The sequence below is a fragment of the Eschrichtius robustus genome, chromosome 1, assembly GCF_028021215.1.
Source record: "Eschrichtius robustus isolate mEscRob2 chromosome 1, mEscRob2.pri, whole genome shotgun sequence".
Classification (NCBI taxonomy): domain Eukaryota; kingdom Metazoa; phylum Chordata; class Mammalia; order Artiodactyla; family Eschrichtiidae; genus Eschrichtius; species Eschrichtius robustus.
Genome location: NC_090824.1, coordinates 10,443,763 through 10,449,867, shown reverse-complemented (window position 1 = coordinate 10,449,867; position 6,105 = coordinate 10,443,763).

Genomic DNA, 6,105 nt, shown 5'->3' with positions numbered 1-6,105 from the left:
GGCATATAGTTCCCTGAGGTTTTATTTTTTGATATCAAAATGTGGCTGGAGTTGCGTCAGTGTTTGTGGTTGCCCAGGGGCAGCTGGCACAGGAGCCACAGGTGCCCTTAATTAGCACGATGGTGCTGACAGCTGTGAAGAAGCAGGTGCTGAGCTTGGGCTGGGAATGAGACCAGCAAGGTCCTGCCTTCAGGGGGGGCAATGGTCTGATGGGAAAGACAGACATGGAATAAAAGCAGCCCAGTGCTTCCCATGGATTATCTCATTTAGTCTTCACAACGACTCTATGAAGTGGATACTATTATTATTATCACTCTTCTCTAGATGAGGAAACTGAGGCACATGACGCTTAAGGGAGCTGCTCTTGAGATTCGAATCCAAGACCATTTAACTCTGAAATCTAGCACCTTCACTTCCCTCTTCCCCACATTTTTATTCATCAGTTCTCTTTTGATTGCAGGTGACAGACGAAATTCAAACAGCTTTAAAGCACAAAAGAACATTTATTGGATCTCCTGAAGGAGAGTTCTGAAGTGTGGAGGGGGGCGCTTCAGGCCTGGCTGGATCCAGAGGTCCCAAGATGGTCATCAAATCTCTGTCTCTTTAAAAAAAAAAAAAAAAAAAAATTCTTTCTTAGTTCTGCTTTCCTGCTTTAGTCTCTCCGTGGTGGAGACAAAGGCGGCCACTGCAGCTACAGGTTATTTGGGTCTAACTGGTTATTTGATATCAGAAGGAGAGAGACTCACTTTTTTTCAGTGTTCATATCAGCCCCCCCAAAGGGCATGATTGCCCATCCTTGGACTGATACAGTGTGCAGAAGAATAGGGCATTGTGAATGGCCAGCTAGGGTCCCGTGCCCTCTGCTGGGTTGATGGTGCCATTACTACCTTGCAGGTATGAGGGGAGATGTTCCCATGAGGCCCACAACTGTGTCAAGAGTTTCGGGGGCACTTCAGTTTTATTAATAGTTATTGGTCTTTTCAAGCTTTTTATGCCTTAAGCCAATTACAGAATTTATAACTAGGAATTTACTATTTTTCAAATCTCTGTCATATCTGTGATTATTTTTAATTTTTGTTGGTTCTATGTTTTATTTATGTATTTCCTCTCTCTCTCTCTTTTTTTTTTTCTTGATGAGTCTTGTTAGTCTATCTAGCTAATTAATCTTTTCAGAGGTCCAGATTTTAGTTTTGTTAATCTTTATTGGTTTTTTAAAATCTATATTTCATTGATTTGTGCTTTTATTTTTATTTTTTACCATCCTTTCACGTTCTCTGAATTTTCCTGTTTGCTCTTTTTCTATTTTCTTGAGTTAAATGCTTAGCTTTCTTACTTTTTAACATTTCTGCTATCCATATAAATATATTTAAAGTTTTCATCTAAAAACTGACTTAACTATGTCCCACAAATATTCTCATTGTTATTTTTTTCTAAATATTTCTTAATTTCCCTTATGGTTTCACTTTTAACCCAGGGATAGTTTAATAATATGTCATTTTGTGTATTTAGAATTTTAGGCTACTCTTCTGTTATTAACTTTTATTTATATTTCATTATGATAAAAATATCATGTATATGATATTGAACATTTGGAATTTATTGAGGTTTTTTTGCATATGGTCTCTTTTTGTAAATATTCCATATTTTCTTATGAAATATCGGGTGTTAACTGTTCGACATGCATATATATGTATATGCATAATGCTAAAGCTTATTATTTTATTCAACTCTTTCATATCTATGTGGATTCCTTATTTACTTGAGCTTTCAGCTTCTCAATAGGGAATGTTAAAATCTCCAATCACAATTGTTCATTTATTTATCTGTCAGTTGTTGATTGATATACTTTGCAACGGTCACACTGTGACAGAGTGACTCCTGTAACTCTTTGTTCTGGCAATATTGACCCTTTGAGTTTATCTTGTTCTTTGTCCTTGGAACACACCACACAATTCTTAAAAGTCGTCAGCAAGAAGCTCCTCACTGGGTTTGGGGTGGTCCCTGAGAGACCAGCAAATCATTATCCATGACTTAATGCAGTGCCGAGGTCCTTAACTGGAGGAAACGTGCTATGAGGGACATTATTGGGACAATTGACAAAACTGGAATATGGATGGTAGGTTAGAGAAAAATATTGTACCAGTGCTAGATTTCCTGAAGTTAATAGCTTTACTAAGAAAATATATCCCAAATTCTTAGGAAATGTACATGGAAGTATTTAAGGGTAAATGGTCATGATGTATAAAATTTACTCTCAAATGATTCTTTAAAAAAAATATGTACACACACACACACACACACACACATACATACATGCATATACACACATGGGGTTGCTGTGAAGGCTGGACTGTACCGTGAGCCTAGCACAGCAGAGGGCACGTGGCAAGACCTCATTCAAGAGAAGTGTTGCTAGAATTGTTATTTTATCTCCCCCGTTTCCCATGGAGTGCGGGATTCTGTTTAGATAGTGCCTGACTAGAAGTCCTTTTCTTTAATCATCAACCCTTAGCCCCTTAAAATAGAAAAATAATTTAAAAAAATAGAAGAACATTTTTCAGAAGCACTGTTGAGTCAGACGTCCGTGTGTTCCCAGTTCCCTGCTGGTCTGTGCCCGCCAGGCCCTAGCCAGTGGCCTACAGGTGAGTGGGACCTGCTCCCTGCTTACCAGGAGGCCCACTTCAGTTGTTCCCTCTGGGTTAGTCACTGCTGCATCTGGGTCTCATTTGGGAAAGATGTATCTTTCAGGGTTCACCCCAAATCCAGGGAGAGGCTTCTGGCTGAAGCCCTCTTTGAACGAGCATCTCCTCCTCTGAAATTACCCCATTACAGACGTGTTGCTCTTGGTTCCTCTTTCCCAATTCTGCCAACCACAGAAGTGGTGACTGGGAGGCTTGCTCAGGGCCTCCTAACTTTTCCAGCTGTGTGGATAAGTGCTATTTGGGATCCTGCCTCCAGGAAGACAGGGCCCTGCCTGGCGTGGGACAGGTCCCATCAAGCCAGAGACCTGCAGTGATGGGACTTGCCAGGCAGGAGCCTTGGATGGCCTTTGCTGAGCCTTGGCCGGCTGTTTACCTGAGGGATCATGAATTGTGTTGGCAAAAAAGGATGCCAACCTGTACTTGTGGCCAGCATGGAGGTGGCGTGGGTAGGCTGGGTTAAATCTTGGGGTTCAGAGGCTGGACTTGAGGCGATCCTCGCTGGTCCTAGGGCCTGTCTCTGTTGTAGATCAAGGGAACTGCGCGGCTCCCTCTCCTGCAGCCCTGCAGGCCCTCATCACAGGGGCCACCTGTCCCCCCCCCCCCCCCCCCCGTAGGCTTAGCCTTCAGACAATTCCTGGACCAAGCAGGACTCTAACCCCCCCTGGGCCGTCCTCCTCCTGGACAGGCAGGAACACAGCCCAGAGGCACCATTACTTTGCTGATAAGGTTCTGCATTGGCTGCTCACCCCTTTTGTCTCCCTTCTCACTTCCCTGCCACTTCCTGCTCTGCTCTGGTATCACAGCCCTATGTAAAGCACTGGGCATGGGGTCTGGCTCCTGGTGAGGGTAGTAGCTGGTATTTATTGCGCCGTCGCTGGGTACCAACTCTGGTGTTTCATGGATATTTACCGATTTGATTCTCACAAGAACCCAACCAGGCAGGTATTATTATCATCTCGGATAGGATAGCTGTCAAGAGCGTGGAATCTGCGTTTGATTCTAGACCTTAGGAGTGTGACACCAGGCAAATTACTAAGCTCTCTATGCCTCAGCTGAGAAATGGAGATTCTAGGATCTAGAATCTCTCTAGGTTGTTGTGAAGATTGCATATGTCGCAAGAGCATAGAACAGTGCCTGCTATATTCTAAGTGCTGTATGAATGCTAATGATTACACGCATACCTCGTTTTATCGCGCTTTGCTTTATTGCACTTCGCAGGTATTGTGATTTTTACAAATTGAAGTTTTGTGCGTCCTGGAAGTCTCATCAGCGCCATTTTCCCAACAGCATTTGCTCACTTCATGTCTCTGTGTCACATTTTGGTAATTCTGGCAATATTTCAAATTTTTCATTATTATTATATCTGTTACGGTGATTTGTGATCAGTGATCTTTGATAGTACTATTGCAAAAAGATTTTGACTTGCTGAAGGCTCAGATGATGGTTAGTATTTTTTAGCAATAAAGTATTTTTTAAATTACGGTATGTACATTGTTCTTTTAGATGTAATGCTATTGCACACTTAATAGACTACAGTATAGTGCAAGCATAGATTTTATATGCCCTGGAAAACCAAAACAATTTGTGTGACTGGCTTTATTGCAATATTTGCCTTATTGCAGTGGTCCGGAACCGAACCCGCAATATCTCCGATGTATGCCTGTATTGCTATTCTCATTTGGCAGACTGGGAAACTGTGGCAGAGAGAGGTTAGAATGTTACTGAGTCCAAGCTCATACTACTTGCCATACCACAGGCCAATGAATGGACAGACAAGATGCTGGGGCAAGGAACAGAGACTTTATTTGGAAAGCTAGAAGACTGAGAAGATGGTCCCAAGGAACCATCTTCCTAGAGTCAATTCAGGCTTCCTTCTTACTAAAAGGGGAAGGTGTGACTTGTTACTGCAAACTTCTTGGTCCTGGTTGGACTCCCTGAGGGGATGTGATAATCCTTTGTTTTTGCCTCTGTACTGCAAACTTCTTGGTCCTGGTTGGACTCCCTGAGGGGATGTGATAATCCTTTGTTTTTGCCGCTGTCCATGTAGGTCTACTCATCATGTTCCTGCAAACCTCCAACAAGACAAATGTTATTTTCTGTAAAAGTGTTACACCTTTAAGGGTCAAGCCTGGGAGGCAGAGCCTTGAGCATGGGCTATCATGTACATTTCAGGCTATAAGCAACATTCTTTTACAAAAAGTGCAAAGCCAGCATGACTAAGCACAGGCAACAGAGCACAAAGTTTAGAGCTAAAGGAATAGATCCAGTATGGAGTCAGGTTTGTTCTCTGTTGCAAGAAGACTTACCTAAAGTTACACTACTAAGGAGAGGAATAAGAATGGCAACCCACATACCTTAGCTAAAGCCCTTATCAGAGTTCCACTGCCTCCGTCTTCCCTCATTCCTTCCCTGCCTCATCCCACATCAAAGCAGAAGTTATGGGCCCTCTTGTCTTAACACTGAGCAATTCCACAGGGCAGTTCTGGGTCCCAGGGGGCCAATGCGGGTGATGGTGATACGGATGCCCCTGTTGGTCCAGGTGTGGCCTACGGATGCACAAGTGGGCGGTAGCCTGAAAAAGTTTGAGAAACATGGGGTAGGACAGGCATGTTGTGAAGGTACCCTCAGGAGAAGCTTGCAGGGGCCGGGGCTGAGTCCCAGCTCTGCCTCTTGCTCTGTTACCAACTTGTCCTGTGACCTTGGACAAGTCGATTGACTTCTCTGAGGCTCATCTTCCTAACTTCCTGCCTTCCCTGAGGGCAGAGGAGGCAGGAGATTAGAAATAAAACACTGCCAGAGAAACTGTCACAGGCTTTGCGTCTGTCAGACCTGTCTCCAGTACCTCTCCAGCTGATTGCTGACTGTGTGACTTAGGCAAATCCCCTACTGTCTGCAAACCTCAGTTTTTTGGTTCATTAAGTGAGGAGAAAGGATCCTGCACACTTAAGAACATTACTGTGGTGATGAGTGGTGGTCAGTGGTCGGTGAGTTTCTTTTGTCAACGGAAAATTAATGAATAGTCAATCCAAGAAAGAAACTGAAAATTTTATTTGAGCCAACCTGAGGATTGTAAGTCGGGAGACAGTCTTTCAGAAATCTCTGAGGACTGTTCCACCTCAGAGGTCAAGGCACAGTTATATAAGTTTTTTTTTTAATTGGAGCATAATTGCTTTACAATGTTGTGTTAGTTTCTGCTGTAGAACAAAGTGAATCAGCTATACATATACATATATCCCCTCCCTCTTGAGCCTCCCTCACAGCCCCCCACCCCTCTAGGTCATCACAGAGCACCGAGCTGAGATCCCTGTGCTATACAGCAGGGTTATACATCAAAGTGACATACTGACAGTTTACACAGTCCAAGGCAAGTAGTGCGTCATCATGACTCCTTACAGGATTGAGA